This window comes from Passer montanus, unplaced genomic scaffold (genome assembly GCF_014805655.1).
Source record: "Passer montanus isolate IOZ18808 unplaced genomic scaffold, ASM1480565v1 scaffold4, whole genome shotgun sequence".
Classification (NCBI taxonomy): domain Eukaryota; kingdom Metazoa; phylum Chordata; class Aves; order Passeriformes; family Passeridae; genus Passer; species Passer montanus.
Window position 1 is genome coordinate 15,583,505 of NW_024368818.1, and position 19,262 is coordinate 15,602,766.

At 37.0% G+C, this 19,262-nt stretch overlaps 1 protein-coding gene across 28 annotated transcripts in view; it reads right to left on the minus strand.

The window, feature by feature from the left end:
• Positions 1-19,262, minus strand: part of DLG2 (discs large MAGUK scaffold protein 2) — a 982,417-nt gene that overhangs the window by 366,895 nt on the left and 596,260 nt on the right. The gene's annotated exons all lie outside the window — the stretch shown is intronic.

The following is a 19,262-nucleotide window of genomic DNA, read 5'->3' on the forward strand; positions in this document are numbered from 1 at the left end:
TGGAAGGTAACTTCATAGGCATACTGTACAGCTGTTCCAGTATCATCAGTTTACTGAAGCACATTTTTCAACATAGAGATGAGGAGTTCTAAAGTACAAAACCTTTGTCTTGGGGGGCATAGCCAAGCCTATAAACTGAAAATAGTATAAGTTCAGTATGTAATGGCTATATAAACCACCAACATAAGAAGATTGATATTTGATAAAACTTCTTTGTGGATTTTGTGCCAATGTTTAAATGGTTTCCAAGGTAATAGTTTCAAAGTCAAAATAGAAAACTTTCTTCTAATATTCTCACAATAAAAGAAAAATTATTTAGGCATTGTCTTATGAGCTCCAATTTACACTGAAATACAAAACCAGACAGGAAATTCACAGCACTTATGTAAAAGTTACTCACTGATACATACACTGAAATACATCTTGTTTACTATATTAACCTAGGGCAAGAACATGACAGAGAACCTTTGCAAGAGACAGCTGAATGGCAAAAAGGCACAGAATGTTAATGCAATTCCTATGCTGAGTCCCAGTGTCAAAATAAATTAAGCTACAAAATGTAGAGCACCAAAATGGATTGTGCTGGACAAGAAATCTATCAGCTGAAGAGACGACACTGATTTAAGCAGTATTCCAGAACCTTGTTCCACTCTGACATGGATTATTTTTGTCCCTCTAGGCAACTCCCATAACAGATCTTTCTCTCTTTTCTCATTTCTTAAATGGGTAGAGTAGAGCATCTGAGAAAGCTACAAAGGCTCACTGTATTGCAGATAAACTACAGAGCAATGAAAATATACATATCATGAAAATCTCAGAAGAATTTCAAAGCATCACTTCCATATAACTAGTCAGCAATTTTTGACTTGGCCAGAAAGTATTGATTAAAAACAAAAAAAAGAGAATAAGAAAAATTTATTAATCATACTATTTTAGTTTTTGAAATGATGGGATATGCCCTCGAAAACAGCTTTGCTTTATTCTCTTACTTAATTTACAGTTAATGAAAAAAAATATTTCTCAAGTCCTAGACTGAAGGAAAGGACTGGCATTGGCTTCATTTTGGAGAAAAAAAAAATGTTATTTCTCAAAACATGAACATTTATCACTCCTCCCCACTCCCAACTGCTAATTTTCTGCATTAGATTCCTAACTGCAATCATAAAACACATAAATCATTCTTTATCGCGTCAAGCACCTTTCAAATGTAATTAGGGACTTCTCTTGTGAATATTTTAACAAGATACATGTATCTGCCAAACAAAAGCTTCCTCCAAAATCCACCAACTATTTAATTTGTTTACAATTCAAGATGTGATAAACCATGAAAGCAGTAATAGAAATACAATCTCTAGAATCTGTGTTGAAAAGGAGAGAGAGAAATGCCCAAACAAACAACTCATGCTTAACAATTGCAGGAAAACACAGCATCAATGAATATAATATTCAATATGTACATAGTATTTAGGTTTTGCAGTTTATTAGGATAGGGTAATCACATCACATTACACTTACAACAGAGATGAACAAAAACATTTTACTACAGGATGTCTAGGAAGACAATGTTATCACTTTAATGCTTTCTGCATAGACTCTTTTATTAATATAGGCAACTTACTACACATGAAGATCTTTATAGCTCTTCCATTTTTTGTCCTTTCTTGTCTAACGATAATGAAATCAAAGCTACCTATATGTCTGTTTTCATGAACTTCTCTTTCATCTTAGGTTGGTGGATAGCTCTGATCTATGCCTTCAATTCTTCAGTCTTGCTCTATAAAGCTGTCTTTGCTTCACTGCTTATAATCGCTTTTCCTTTGCATTAAAAACTCATTAGCGCAGCAAAATGGGAAAAAGAGGGATATGAGAAGTGAGCAACCTCTGTGGAAAGATGAAAGGAGAAAACACAAGCTGAATACTCAATTTGTACTTGCACACAAACGATATCTTGCTTATGACCATCTGAGGGGTTTCTATTATCATCCACAGTGACGATTCTGAAAATGCCTTCAATTCAAATCAAAATTAATTGCAGTAGAGATCCATTATCAGGCTCCATAGCAGCAGGGGTGACATGAATTAAAAAGCTGATCTTGAGCCAGCTTCTTTTGTATGTTATTTAAACATACATGTCTGCATATACTGCCCTGGTTGCTCAACAAAACAAACAATGCAAATATTTCTTAAAGAATCCAGTAAGATACTGTATCCACCTGAGGCAGGTGGAACGATGCTTTATGCAGTACCACTCATTGCTAGCACTATTTAACTCCACATTTAGACTCTCTGGCTGCACCTACACTGCTAAATTATAGTCAGTTTTCAGCCAAGTCTCAGCGCTTAGGGCTGTTTCTGTCTGGAGCCTGCTGGAAGCAAATGGCCAAGGACTGAGCCAACAATTAAGCAGAAAGAGAATCATGGCTCCAGCACTGGAACTAGCTTGTTGCTGCTCTCATTTAGCAGCATATGGACATACCCTCTGTTTTTGTACATTTTAACTTGACACTCTCTGGCCTGTGAAAGCACTGAAACTAGCTGCCTGAACCTGAAACTTCAATTTCTTGCAAGTAGTGGCAACCTACTCTTGTGTCTCTCTTTATGTGACTTTTCTAATCCTGCTTTTATATCAGATTGCAGCAAGAACAGAAAGCAAAATTTACTACAGCCTCCATGATTTTAGATAACTACGAAAAATTAAAAACATTTTCATTCAGTTTTCTCTTCTCCACAATCAAAGAAATCATCACATTTTCCAGTTGTTTGGGAAAAATTCTTTCTCAGCTCCCCAGAGTGCAAGCTTGTCATGACAGATATCTTTAATCTCAAGTAAAATTTACATTTATAATGCTGAAATGTGAGGTAGTCATCTAACTCTATACTCAAGTGAGTAAAAATAAGCATATGAAGGTCTTAATTTTTAGAGGTCATCCTCCTCTAAAAATCTCAGGTAGGTGAGGTGAATTGTGCCTGGATGTCTTCCTTACACTATGTACAAAGAGAATCTAAAAATTATGTGTGAAGTTAGATGAGCACTTGCCTTAAATCTGTTTGTTCTGCATTTCTCCTGGCTATAGACCGGTAACAAATTTCTGCTTAAGGGATGCTGTGTATCTTTTATAATTATGCACCACTGAAAGGCCGGATCTCCGGTTTAGCAGCTTTTCCAATTGCTTTTTCGGGCTTGTCTGTACCTGTAACTGGCAGCACACGCCTGGCATGGTATCCAGCACCTACTCCCACAAACCCAACCTATAAGGACATCCACAAGGAACAACTCAATCTTTCCCCTTCTCCAAAAGCCAAGAAACACTGCTCTTGGCTTCTGTCTCTGATTTGGGACACTGATGTGCACTCTTCTGAGAAAGATGCCCAACAGCACCTGTGACAGCAAGGGGCCACAGGAGTGCAGCAGAAGTGGGTAAGGGGTACACAAGATGAAGTCCATGGGAGGACACAACCAACTGCATCCTTTCTCCAGGGCACAGGAGCTGGAATCAACACGTCTCATCCAGGAACTCGTATTTCCAGCAGAAGAAAAAAGATACTACTGACCAGGACAAAATGTAGAAGAGCTACATGGGGGCAGATGTGCATGTCATCTTTAGATGATTTTGATGGCCTCTGCTGCATGGCCAACACACACTTGCAATGCAAGAAGATTCTCAGCCTCCTGACCTTACATGTGTTCATGATCCAAAGCATGATGAATGCACAGCCCTTCTAGAGTAAGTTACCAAAATTTAATTAAGCCCTGATGTTTAAAAAAACCCCCACCAAAGGCAAGGTAACAGTTGCTTTTCATTTAAAGCTGCACCTGTTATTCTAGAGGACGTTCCAAAACATTTGACAAGAAAAGGTCTTTAAGAAAGAGAGAGACATTATGTAGGGTAACTATCTAGACTCAACCATTCAAGAGAAATTTCCTGGCAAAGCTCTTATCACTATTAAAGTTCACTTACCTCTCTAAGAAGAAAACACTACTCATCTTCAGTGACACTTACTTTCAGGAGAGTGAGAAATAAGAAACAGAGAGGTTTTTATATACAATTTTGTGAAAATTCTGAAGCACAGCATACAGAATGCCAAAGTAAGGACGTGACAAACTCAGATTTGTTTGTTCCTTTATGTGAAGATTCCTAACTTTTCAGGAAGTTTCTCTCCTTTACTGCAGTTTAAGGGTGACATGAGCAGCTGAAGTAGTCCCTTACTGAAAAATCTGCTCTACAGATTATGCTAAATTCCTAAAACCCTTGAGACAAGCATTCTGTTGAGTTTTTAATTTTCTGACACATATTCTGCCACTTCATTAATACTTTTTAAGGTATTTTTTCTCATAATCTGATGCTCTTTTTATTTTACTTCTGCAATTATCTGATTTGATGGACTTGTTTACACTTGAAAAGTAAACATTGCAGAATTCTTTTTTGCTATACTTCTACCCTACTACAACTGTATCCACTCAATAAGATATATATTTTATCACATGAATTTTAGTGGTAAGAACTGTATTATGATAGCAGCAACGATCTAATCAAGACATACAGTTTATTCAACTGCAAGATTTCAAAACCCCTGGGCTCATCTTTTCTATCCTATCCATCAGAGCCATTTGTTATGCTAAGTCATATTTTCAAGAAGATATTGTTTTGCCTAAAAATTACATCTGTAGACTTTTAGTTCAAGCAAAACTCATTTTAATCATATTTAATTGGGTATTGTTTTCCAGAAAACTGCAAGAAAGAAGACTGCTGCTTCTACTTCTGCTACCATATGCATGGGAAGACAACTTCCCTGACAATGATTTTCATTCAACATGCAAAATTTGTTCCTTTGGCGTATGGTTTCACCAGTTGTCTCATTACCCAAACCTCAGCAGAATACAAGATTGCCAAATTCTTGTTTTACAAGTAACCTCAGGAGATATTTGTCCTTCAGAAATTTCCAGTTGGCTGTACAATTAAGATGGTCACAGACTCAGAGAATCATAGAATGGTTTGAATTTTAAGGGACCTCAAAGATATCCATTTTCAAACCCCTGCCAGGGGAAGGGACATCTTCTACTAGACCATGTTATTTTACATTTCAGAAACAGAAAGCCCATTTGGGTATCTAAAAAGTATTAGATAGCCTTTCACAATTTCTGGTTTGTCACCAAAGCTAAAGAGTGATCTTTATTTAGCCCTTTGACAACTCCAGATTTGGGTTATTTCTTTATTAATTGTCAAAGGAAAGCTGATGTGCTTTTGATATTACTTTCCAAAATCATTAGAAGTTTCCTTCTTACTGCATATAAACATACAGAAAACATTCTCCCCATTTCTTTGATTTTAAATGTGATGACTCTGCATTTTCAAGCTGTCCTAAAAAGGCTGCCAGAAAGTTTTTCATGCTAGTCTTTATCTAAGTGAGTGAGTGCATTTTATGGACGATTTATGTGAGATATCCATCATAAATTGTGAGATATCCTGCATCCATTTTAAATTATGGTGCATAATTAAGCCCATATCCTTCTTTTTACCCATGCTTCCTTTAGGAAACAAGGAAAATATGTTAAATTTTTTAATCAAAATTTTCCATAACCTAAAACTTTCTTATTGTAATACGACTGTTCTGGTGTGAAGAATGAAGAATAAAAATAAATAAATAAAATAAAAATAAAAATAAATTTATACTTTATGAGGAATAGCTCTTTGGGGATCCTTCCACACATGCCCAGGAAGCATTCAACCACCAGTCACTGTACATGCTTTAGGGAAGTAATTACCCTCAACACATAATGAGCAGAGCTCTAAAAAGCAAAATCCAGCTGTTGTTCAACACCTGCAAAGTTCTGCAGTCATGATTAACTTGTCTCCTGCTTGAAGGGTGCTATATTCACTCCTTCTTTCCTTTTTAGATGTCTCTTACATCCTTCAGGACCAAATTTTTATTCAGCCTCTTCTCCAATGATTGTCACAATTCTCAACCTTTCCTCTTTCTGCCTCCCTCACTGTTATCCTGGCTTTTCTTGTTATCATTCCCTTGGAGAAAACACTCATCTAGCAAGTAACCATTGTCATTCTTCTCTGGTTGACTTCCAAATTGCAATTTTATTTTACGCTACCCCATTTCTCATATTTTGTTCAGAGCAGTAATTTTTTCTTGTCTACTTTGAATCACAATCCTCCAGCTGTAATCACAACTTCTCATGTCTCCAAGTCAGCCTCCATTGCTTTCTGATTTTCACTCCTTTCAGGTTTTTTTTTCTATCTTCTTATTACCTCCCAAATTTGTTCTGTTTTCCTCTCACACACATATGCACACACACATACATATCAATTTCAACTTACTTTATCTAATCCCACTTCATCCAAAGCATTATTCATTATTAGTTTTCTACCTTCTCTTTTTTTCCAACTAAACTTGAAACAATCTTCTCCCATTACTCCAATTAAACCACTCACACACTCCATGTTCCTTGAGTCTTTTCACGAATGCTTCACCTGCTTGACCATAGTTTAAAGACCTTGCAAAAATATGGGATTCTTCTCTGGTTTCCCCTACTCACTGCTCTCACTCCTCATAACCCTTTTTGCTATCCAGCAACAATTTAGATTTACTTCTTTTTAGCTGCTTTGTCACCACAGAGCTGACACTTTCCACAGTATGAAAAAAAAATAAAATTGATTGCTTCTCCAAGGTATTCTTATTATAAGGTTTACAGTAAGCCATAAATTTTTCTTCCACCTCTTCTTTTTGTCCATGATGGAAGCATTGTTTTAAGTGTAAGCACTTGATACAGCTAATGTGGACTCAACACGAACTTCTTAGATTTATAAGCCTAATGCAGGAGCAGATAAATGCAGAGATCATGATTTCAAGTGGGGTTCAGAGTAAATGGAAGTGAAATTACATCTGTGTGAATTCTGTTTAGGCTAGCATTTCCAACTTGGACAAAATTAGTCCCAACAAAAGAAGAAGAGTGCACAGTTCAGCTTGGTACTTAAAACCTTCTCTCTTATGCTAAAAGAAATTCACATACCATCATATTACCTATCTAAAGGGTAGACATCCAACTTAAGAAGTGATCTAGGTTTTGGGGTTTTTTTGCAGGTACTGGAGAGATGAATGAAGGGGGGTGATTTATGCCATTTGTCTTAGTCTTTGGATGGAATTGTTTAAGAACCTGCTTGTCCACTGACTATATGGGGAAACTCTAGACTTCCAGGATTCACATCCTAAAAAAATTATTTAAAAATGAAAGGATGTTTGGAACTAGGTGATCTTTAAGGTCCTTCCAAACAGTTCTGATTCTATGAAAATTGTTCATTTTTTGTATCCTAAACTTAAAATGTATGTCAGCGCAGAAATCTGAAACAGTACATTCCACAAAACTGGATGCAGCAATTTCTTTCCACAAAACCATATTCTTTCTTGTACAATTTTGGTCATTTACTATACAGCTTCAGAAGCTCACAATCACTTTACTTCTTATTTTCTTCTGTACTTTCTTCAGCCATTGCTGACATGGTAATGTATGAGTAATCATAAACAGTTAGTTTGTTAGATTCTTCTGTCTCTGCTCTATTTCAGATTTAGAAGAAAATCCATCAACCTTTCAAAAAATTTGAACAGTTCAGATATTTCTAGAAATTATTTGCTAGTGCAATCTATCATTCCATGCACAATATGCATAAAAATGGAAAGTAGCTCTTGCTTGATTGACCTTATTTCATCAATAAAGATTATAAAGTACTTGTAAATTGGGACTTAAAAGGTAACTTTAAAAATGTTTAATACTTCAATTTGCATAAATTTATTTTAAAGGTTGGTAACTGTAAGAGTGTTTAAAAGGCAGAAATTATTACATGTGGGTTAAGTTTAACTCATTTAAACATGAGAAATAAACATTTCCCAGTTTTAGGGAAAAAATCAGCAGCATACTAACTGGCAAAATTTTAGGCAAGGAAAGAATAGCACTAATTAACTTCATTCTTTGGTATCCATGACATGTTTATACAGCCATTATATAATAAAATATATGTAATAGGCATAATAGGTATACCACATTTCCTCAATAAATAAAAATACAACCAACATAATCTAATCTCTTCCAATTTGCTCAACAGGAACATACTCTGACTCATCTATTTGTGCCTAGAATTGTCTACCAGTACCTTGGTTTAGCTTTGAGAGTTAATACTCCTTTCACTGCTCTCTCACCCCATTGCCTATGAAAAAAAATCACAATCAGTGAATTTTTTTGGGGTTCTTTTGTTCTTATGCAGTAACTTTAGCACCAGCACTGAAGGCTAAACTCTACTGTCAGCAGCCCTGGTGCAGTCCCTCTGGTGTCACTGGGCTTGTACTTCTGTAACTGAAGTCACAGCTAATAATCTGTGGATGGACTTACACCTGCAGGAGGAAGCAACCCTGAAAGAGTGAAGAAAATGCCTGCACTAATAGTAAAAATGAGTAATAAGGAAGAGTCACACACATTAACTACATGCATGCGTATAAACCAATATGGATTACACAGGACAAGCTTTTTATGCATGACTCAGTTGCTTTACAAGTATTTTTACAGCAGCAGGATTTGCTATTTCTCTTGAAATCTTGGAAGGCTCTTTAGTGTATGTAAGGGAAGGGAGCCACAATCCTCTTCACTCTACTACTAAAAGCACAGCAGAACAGCTCCCTCATACCAAATTATTTTTGCTGCAGGAAAAAAAAAGAAAAAAAAAGACATTTTGAATGGCTGAGACAAAATCAGTGTTTTTCTGCTCCTCCTCACAAGCTCAAGGAAAGAAAATGGATGTAACTGTTGTTCACAGGGATTAACCATGTAAACACTGAGAAGAAGCTCATGCAGCCTGACTGATCATCACCAGTCCCAATCTAAGCCTAGCCAACATTCAGCAAACTATTCCAAATACTTCTCAAGCTTTCTTGGTAGGAAAAACTGGTTTGCATCAGTTTGAGGGAATTTGAGATTTTCACAAAAATTCTTTCAACTTAAATCTGAGGAGAGAGGAAAAACCCACTTTCATCCTCCTTCAATCAATCTGATTTCTGACACAATAATGAAATCTTGAACTTGAAAGTTACTCTGAAAGAAATTTCTATGCAATGTCTCAGTGTTCTAAAACAAAAAAAGTTATTTTCAAGATTGCCAAGTAATGTATAACAGCAGAGATGAGAGAAGCTTTACTAAAGAATCGAGGAAATCCAAAAGAAAGCTTGAGAAAAATGCTGACACATAATCCTCTTTAAAAAAAAAAACAAACACAAAAAGGTTGCAGTGCTCTGTTGCTTATATAAGTAAGCAGTGATGAAAAGACCTATGGTACAAGAAACATGGCACTCTAAGAATATTTTTACTACACTAAAATGCACAACTGCAACACAGAAGTACTCTGAAATAGTTTAATGTCTCGCAATACTACTTTAAAATGTCAAGTATTTCATCATCTCTTTCCAGAAGTAGAGCATATTTTACCAGTTATATGAAGTATCTTTATTACATTCTCTATAGGTTTCCTGACATGAAACCTGTAATTTCCACATCAAAGCTAAAGTATTTGGCAGCAGAGATGTGGAAAGTATTCCAGTTCTTATTTCAAGAATATGCAATTAATTTAGTGGCCACTGACCATCAGCTAAATTTGTGTACAAATCTCCTGGACATCAAATGCTCCAATCTGCACAAGGCCACTAACCAGACAGTTTACTTGCCATTACTACACTGTACATGCTCCAGCATATCTGCTCCACAAAAAAAGTTATTTTTCAGGAATAATTTATTTCTGCTTCATCCTGGGTTCATCACAGGAGCCATCAGCCCATCAAAGGTGCGGACACACACACACACACAAGCAGAGAGGCACAAGGGCAGGTGGAGATAACCCTTCCTCTCCCAGGGAAGCCTCAGTCCCTGGCTCAGGGTGACACCCAGCACTGTGGGGCAGCTGGGGAGCACCCTGCAGCCTGAGGAGCACACTGTGTGTGGGGCTGGGACACCAGCAGGATGCAGGGAACAATCATCTTGGCATTGCAACACAAGACTGAGGAGATTTTTAGGTGAGGAATATAAGATGTGGAAAAGGGAAGGATAGACGAGGTTTAGAAGTAGAGAGGAGGAAGTACAAGAAAAAAGAGGGATAAGTGGATAAAGGGGGCCAGTCACTTGATGACAAGGCTGGTCAGTTCATTTCCCTGTCAAAGCCCTGCGCCTGCTGAACATCTTTCACGTCTTCTATTAAATTCCATTTTTACCTGTTTTTTGGATAAGGGCTTCTGTGTTCTCTGTGTGTGTGTGGTGGTCTGTGGTACCAGCAGCTGAAGTGCATGAAGGCACCTACAAGAGGGTGATTGCCAGCAAACACCAAGCTGGGCTAGCTGGGGAGGAGGTGAAGAAGAAAGCTGGGGTGTGTATGTGCAACTGGAAATAAGAAAAGGGAAGAAGTTGACTACTAAAACTAAAAGGGCAAGGGATCAAAGGCAACTGCCCAAGAAACTTTAGGACCCAGGGATTGACTGAGACCCATTTCAGAGTGTGTGTGAGTGTGTGTGTGTGTGTGTTTATGTGAGTGTGTGTTTTACTGTGCAGGAGTAAGGGCAGGGATCCAGGGCCAGCTACTGCATGGACCGTGTGTCTCAGCTCCATTATAGAAGGAATCAGACTCCCACAGGGTGTGAGCTCCATTATGGGAAGAATCAGAGTCCCACAGGGTCTGTGTGTGTGTATTGGTTTGTGCAAAGAGTCTGTACCAGCAGCTGGACAGGGGTTGCAGCATCAGGTGGCAGCATCTGGAACAGCAAGGATCTGGAGCCAGCACTCCTGAGCTGACCAAGTGTCCAAATCCAGCTCCTGGCAGTTTTCACACCATGCACACATGAATACATACATACATACACATGGGGACACGAGGAGGCCACTTTTGTGTGGGCACTGACTGCTGTGCTGCTCTGCTCAGACCTGTGTCTGCCCAAATGCCTTCTGTTTGTCCATGTGCTTGCTGGGAATACAGTGCCAACCTTGCTGCCAGCTGAGCACTGTGGCGTGGAGTCCCAACAGCCTTGCTTCCATCAGACTAGCAAATTTAGCAACCCCCTAACATGCAATAATTTCTTGCACACGTATTGCAACATAGAATTTTTTTGTTATATGGACTACAACTCGATGCAATGCTAAACCCTTGCAATGATTTCTTGCACACGTATTGCAAACATAGAATTTTTTTGTTATATGGACTACAACTCGATGTGATGTAAACCGAGAAAAAAATTCTTTGCAGACTCATGTTCATTGCTATGTATCTCCTATTTTCACCCAAGCAGAAAGATGAATGTGACAGGAAAAGCTATTCTTACAATCTTCTTGAATCATTCTTCACCAAGAAACAGCAGGGAAAGAAAAATGGCTAGAAAAATATCTGGAAATAAGAAACTGTTCTCAAAGTGTAACTGACTGTGGACATTAGACAATATTAAAGATTTAAGTTTAGTAAAGCCGGGGAATTTCTACAGAATACCAACAAATCTGATTTTAGCTACAGCCAAAAATCAAAAATATCTGGAATTAAAGAACTGCAGAGAAAGTAAATTATAATTTATTTTCTTTCAGTAGTTGTGCATATAGAGACAAATTTCACTGAGACATGATTGAAACAGGGATGACCCATTCTGATCAACCTGCATTATTGATAAGATCAGTCTCCCTAAGACATGAGGATGGCTCCTGGAGATTGGTCCTTATTTTGAAAGAAAGATGAGTATCTTTCAACAATTTCAAGATATACAGAAAAAAGTTTCACAAACTAGAATATATTTATGTATTTCTGCATGAAATTCAAATTCTTGGGGAATGAAAGAACACTTCTCTGACTTAGTTTGCAAACCAATTCTAAACTAGTATACAATGCTTCCAAAAAGAAATTAAATGGTGTTGAAAGCACCAGCTGCAAATTATACTTCTCCTCTAGGGAAAGACCAAGGGGTCATATGGACAGTTGAGGACTTTTAGTATTTTTAGAATAAGAAAGAGTACATCACCAAGATACCACGTCTGCTTCTACTAAAGAGAAAGACTATGGTGAAATCTAAGTAATTAGTCAACCTTGTACTGTGCACATTATATGAAAAATTAGTATAGCTCGATAGTACCAAGATAAACTCAGTATGCTATGCTCACCTTTCCATCACCTTTGCAAAGCCTAAGTCCTGAATTTGGACATTAGACAAGATTAATTTTGTTACGACCACACTAATGCTCACTTAAGCTGAGCAAAGAACAACATGCAGTAAAATGTTTGCCAATATTCAATTGGCAATATTGCCAATATTCAGTAAAATGTTTCAGCCTAGCAAACATAAAATATAATGTGCTCAGCAGAAATAATTTATGACTAAAAAGATTCCAGAATTTTAAACTCTTGCCATCTTTAGCATAAAAATTTACAGGCGCAAATTACTCGACAACTGATGGAATATGTTAATGTAAGATACAAAATAAATGAACTTCAGTTATTATTTCTCTTTACTAATAACCTCAACAAGTGGAAATTTATCTCATGTAGGAATCTTTACTTTCTATTACTTTCAAATGAAGCCAGTCTTCTGTAGAAAATTATGAGGACTGCAATAGCTAAGATCAGGAAAACAGATATTATCTGTGGCATATTTGGGTTTCCTCCTCTATGCTAGGTCATCTAAACAATGATTAAAAATAACTTTTTTAATCAAGTAACTTACTATCAAGTCTGATTCACCAGACCACTGCATTAAAACTGCATTAAAAGTAGCATGCATAAAATGTAGATTGGAAATAACTTATAGTCCCAAAATGACACAACTTGCAACAGTAGGGACTTTCAAAGATTTGCTGAAACTGTGTTGAAGTTGTGTTAATTTTACAGCATGGATCAGCAAATCCTTGGCTAACAATGGGGGAAATAAGAGCATTTAAATGGCTAATTTTGCAATTTTGTTAAAAGAGAGTGGTGTTCCATTGAGATCTTTCTATACAGTTGTAGGGAATGAGTAAGAACACACTCTAGCTATTCTAAAATTTTTACAAAGTTATCATAAATAACAGGAAAAAATGCTGCTATGAAAAACACAGTGAATAATGTTAAGAGCACAAGGTAAGGGTATATTTTTTATCCATTCTTATTACCAATGTTGCATTATGTGCTGCCAGGAGAAGAACCTTCCCTTGGCTGAACTTTAACAGGTAGTTGCAAAGCAAAATATTCAACAACTGTACACATAAAAAAGTAAATATTCTTAAAACTACAAAGAAGAGTTCTTGTAAAACAAATTTCAGACATACTTTATCCTAAGTAAGTGAAAAACCCATTGTAATCAAACTATCATGTGTCCAATAAGACATGAAGGCAAGATTTGTCTTTTCCAGTTTTCATCAAAACAAGCTTTCTCTTCAATACTGAGCAGTCACTTTCTCTTTACTTAGATTATCCAAGGTCAAAGGAACACATCTGTCTCTGACAGCAATTAATCTGAAATCCTCCAAAATGAAGTCTTATGAAAAAGGAAAGCTTTCTTCCTTTTGTATAATTAAAACCAATAAGATGATGACATCTGTACTGGCGCTTCTTTCATTTTTTTCATAACAGCTTTCAGTTATATTCTAGACCTTTGTAATACAGTGAATATTGACCAATACAAGTCCCATTGTCTTGAATCACAAAAAAAAAAAATAAAATCTGTAGGTTAGTAGTTATTCACTTCCAATCTTTATGCTGTTTCACAAATCACTTCAGAACTTCAACTTCACAACAAAGTAACTCAAAATAAAGCTATTGCTATGGAAAAATTGCCTCGTGTACTTTTGAAGGGTTTTAGCAGCTTCTTAGAATCACAGAATGGTTTGGATTGGAAGCAACTTTAAAGGTTGTCCAGTTCCAATGTCCCTGGTACGCGTCTTTAATTTTATACATACATATATATATATTCTAATTAAGTATTTTATGAAAAAGACAATGGGCTTGATGATTTACTATATTTACATGAATTGTACTATAAGAGCATATTTGGTTATGTTAGCCACTGGATCCCTGCAAACCTACCAACCCAACTGACTTTAGCCTACTGCTACAATATCCAGTACAGTTAGCTATGGCAACATAATATATAGACCTATACAAAAGGAAAAACTAATTCAAGGCTAGGCAGAGAATGAAAAAAACAAATTCAAATTACTTTTGATGTAGTGAGGTCGGTACATGTAATTCAAGAATAAGAGTGGCCCAGCAAGAACAGACTTTGTGAAAGCAAAGCACTGTACCTCTTCAAGGGGTTTTTACATTCTCGCCTAAGGGACCCCAATAGTGGATATTCAAAAACCTGCTGGCAATTGTAGTCTGCTTTACAAACTTGAGAGTGGTTGAACTAAGGCTGATAAATGCCCACCCATGATCTGGGCTGAAATGCTGAAGTGCTTGCACTCCAAATCCAAAAAGCGTGAAGCATTAATGGTGTGTCTACCTGAAGCTAAGAGATACAAATGAGTGCAGGATGGGATCTCTACAGTTCAATAAGCTCCTCTCTCCCAGCCTGCTAATTGCAACATTTCAAACATCCACAGAAAGAACTCCTTGATTGAATCTAAAGTCCAGCATTATTCTTCATAGGCGATTGAAAATGGACAGTATTATAATTTTGGAGAACAGAAGTGGAATACTTAGATACGTGACCAAGGGATGCATTTACATGTTGTATTCTTGTTGGTAATTCTACCTACATCCAGACACAATGAAAGCTTTTTGATTATTTATGTATTATGGTACTTAGCACTCAAATAGGCAATGTAGTGTTCATTCCTACAGAAAATAAAAGAAATCCCCTAAAATCATAAAGTTATTTTGAAGTTTTTTCCCTTAAATAAAAATTATGTCTTTGAGAAGGCTTAAATATTAAAAATGCATTCATAATTTTAAAGCAAAACACATGAAAAAAATCACATTTTTGCTTCAGAATCACTCTGGCCCTTCTTTAAAAGATGTTTATTTTTAAAACAGTATGTCAAAAAAAAAAAAGGTTTGAAATAAATTTATTTTCAGGCAGAAAAGAGTGGGCATGAAAAGGCAAAGTAAATCATAAGGTCCATTCTGTACTTTTGCTTTGAGTTTTCAACAGAAGCAGCATATTTTTTATGCTTTCACACTAAAATCCATTTAGGTCATCAGACAGCAGGATGAAAACGTCTCTATTTTGACATGCTTAACAGGAGCTGTTTAATATTAGTGCATTGGTTTTGTGTTCTGTCGAACCGTTTTCACTGATGATCACAAAATATTTAAGAAACATTATTTAAATCAAGCCTGTCAATACTGCTGCTATAAAAGAAAAATGTCTTATCCCACTGCAGAAACAATGGCACATAGAATACAGCAGTGTTTGCCAGGGTAAAAAACATTGCTGTGATACAATTCAAGGGCCAAAACAGACAAGCCAAGCCAATGCAGCTTTAAAAGACTAGCACAGACTTCTACCAGCTTTAGCTTTTCCACTGCAATGCACATTAATGATAGGCTGAAAGATGAGTATAAATAATAAACAAAACTGCAGGTTAAGGATCTGGAAAAACCTAAGTCATTAGAGATAATAAGGTGTGTAATCTGACTTTCAAGACTATGATCAAACTAATTAAGAAAGAAGCAACCAATTTATTCTGAGAAGTCAATGAAAAAAAAATATACACCTATATGATGGTATTTTAATATATTTCAATATAATATTAATTAAAAAAAAACAAAATTCCATGAGTTTTCTGCTTTTGTAAAAATTCAGAGCCTAACATTTAGATCAAAATTTCTTTTTAGTCTTCTATTACCACTGTCCTCAAAATTAGCTCATATCCATAGTCATTGTTGTGGTTTAATCCCAGCCAGCAGCCAAGACCCACACAACTGCTCACTCCCCTACCAGCAGGACTGGAATGGTCAAAGGTAAAAAACTTGTGGGCTGAGATAAAGACAGTTTGATAGGGAAAGCAAAAGCCACACACACAAGCAATGCAAAACAAGGAGTTAATTCACTGCTTCCCATGGGCAGGCAGGTGTTCAGCCATCTCTAGGAGAGCTTGACTTGGGAAGACACATGCCATTACTCTGAATGTCCCTCCATTCCTCCTTTTTCCCCCCGCTTTATACACTGAGCATGATGTCACACCACCTGGAATATCCCTCAGGTTAATTGGGATCACCTGCCCTGACTGTGCCTCCTCCCAGCCTCCCATCCACCCCCCATTCTCTCACCAATGTGGCAGCACAAAGAGCAGAAAAGGCCTTGGCTCTTTGTAAGCCCTGCTCAGCAATAACAAAATTAGCCCTATATTAGCAACCATGTGTTCAGCACAAATCCAAAACAGTCTCATACCAGCCACTGTGAAGAAACTTCACTGTAGCCCAGCCAAAATCAGCTCAGTCATATATGACATTTAACATTAATTATGCAAACACTTGCTTTATTGTAAAAATATGTAAGGCCACCTACCCGCTCCAATTTACTTTTCTAGGTCTATAATGAACCTACATTCTTATTATCCAATAAAAGACTTTAGAGCACTCACTGCTCTCAGAAATTTATAAAGTTTCCTCATTCTTTTACAGTCAGGCGTGGCAATGTGCTCTCATCCCCAGCCTGAATTTATATTCCATTATAACTCCTGCTCAAGTAATAACCCTAAGTGGTGGTCAGTCATGGATGTATCTGGTCCTGAAGGTTCAAGCTGGCCCCAGCTGGACTTGGGGGGAGATAGATAACAACATGATAGGCAAGGACAACATTTGGGCAATACACCCAGCTGACCAGAATGCTGGTCAATGTCCAACTCAAGGCAAATCTGGAAGAAACTAGCATCGTACTCAGTATGCAAATATGACTATGACTCTATCATCTTACTCCATGCAGAGCAGACAGCCCAGGGCCTGCTGAGCACTCCTGCGTGGCAGTGGGCTGCACACCAGGATTTCCCCTTGAGTAGGAATGCCTCTCAAGGTTACGAGATGCCTTATTACATCAGATGGTTGGTAAGTGAATTGGGAATAAGCACAGTGAAACTTGGCAATCTTTCAGGAAGGATGATTAAACATTGGAATGGGCTGCTCAGGGAGGTGGTTGAGTCACTGTCCCTGGAGGTGTTTAGGAAAAGACTGGATGTGGCACTTAGTGCCATGGTCTAGTTGACATTGTGGTTTGGTCAAAGGTTGGACTTGATGATCTCAGAGGCCTTTTCCAACCTAATTGACTCTGTCATTGCCAATATAGAATCCTTTAGACATCAACCACTGGCCAAGGCTGAGACAGTCCGGATCCAGCCGCACCTAAACGCCATCTGAAAGGAAGTTTGGAACAGAATGGGGTCCTTTCTGAACCTCATGGCTCAATAGGAAGATCCCCCTAAAATTGTGACTGTTCTCTATCCAGTAAATGCTCAACTATACCTGGCCATTCATTCTTGTTAAACCACTGCTATATTTACCACTGAACTACTCTTATATCAATAATATAGTTTCTTTTCAGTTGAGAGTGAAGTGACTGATTCCATCTACATCAGAACAGAATTTACTTTTCAGCCTTCATTTAAGCTTTTTATGTGCCTCCTTCTAATGTGCTAAATCTAGGTGCACTAGCTCAATGGCAGAGATGAAAGCTGAAAGTTTTTCAGAATTCTCCATTTTGGCATCATCCTGGCACCCACACTGCCCTACTCCAGGAGGGGCTGAGCTCACAGTGTCCCTAAGCTGGGATGCACCAAAACAGCTGCACAGCCCTCTCTGTGGCCACACTCAGGCAAGGGTAAAATACCACAAAGATTTGATTACAGCTCATGAAAACATAAGCAACATTGTTAGAAAATTACTTCTTCAGGACATGTCTTACATGTATCTTCGCAGAACTCAGCATAGACAGTATAGTTAGCAAATCAAACCTATAATAAAATAACTGCACCTCAAAACAGTAATAATATAAAAATAATAATGTGAAAGAACAGTGTGAAAATGAAGAAACATGAAGAATTCATTGTGGCTGAAAGGAGAATAAAGTACATATTCCTCAGATCTTATTGCTGTGACAAGATGGGGGAGGAAGGGAACAACCACAGTACTCCAGTGAACTTCCCTAATTTTTTTGTTAAGAGGAAAATAAAATTCCATCCTAAGATAAATAGAAAGGCTCCCTTCAATTTCTGTAAGTGATGCAGAAAAAACAGCCTTATAGCTACTTTTAACTCAACTATGCAGCTTTTTGGAAATGAAAAAATAAATAAGGCCTATTCTGTGCAACAGAGAAAATGAGATGATTCATATATTATTAAATTAATACTTCTCATTATACAAAGAGATCTAAAATTTACAGCAAAAGAATAGAGAACAAACAAACTCCCACAAATGTTTAATTGTGTTTAAAATGTCATAGAATAATTTGTTTTGTACCATTGAAGCTTCCTATCAAATTTATTCCCACGTCCAAAGCTTGGAGAGCCAAAGCTTTCAAACCACTGAACCTAGAAACTAACTTAATTAACTGTTTCTTCTGTTATTTTCTGTAGGCCCAAATTATAATAGAATAATAGAATAAGGCCTTTTCTTTTATCTCATCTAAAAAAAGCATACTGATGGAAATCAGTCCCACCAAGAATGATTTTTTGTCCCAAACTATTGAGTTGAAAGGTTTGAAAGATGTCAACAGTTGCAAAATGTTTAATACTGTGATTTTAAATCATTAGAGGGTTAATGAGACAAATCACTTAGTTTACCAGTTGTATATCAACTGTACAAAGGAAATTTCTCTCAGAGGGGCCACTGCAAAGCTGACATGTGAACATGCTTTGTGAATGCTGACCATCACTGTGAGAGGTGTCTCCCAAAAACACTCAGGAATTTTTGGAGGAAGATGGCAGGGAGGATGAGCAGAGATGTTAATGAACTGGAAATGCACTGAGCGTACATCCTGCAAAATGAAACAATGATACAGGTTGTGCCAAAAGCCTAATTAAATCATAAAAAGTCTTCATCTGGCATGTAACAAGACTAAAAATAGCCTGACCTTATTTAGGGATCTATCAGGTTATCAGTGTGGCTAGAAATTACAGAAAAAAATGCCATTTTGATTCATCAAAATTTGAAAATCCATTCTTATTCCAGTGCCTAATTTTGGAAATAATTTCTATATGGTATAAAATTGATGACTTAATTTTGTTATGGTAAATGCAATGAAAACTGCCATTATTTAAGAAAAAAAAATTAATAAATGAA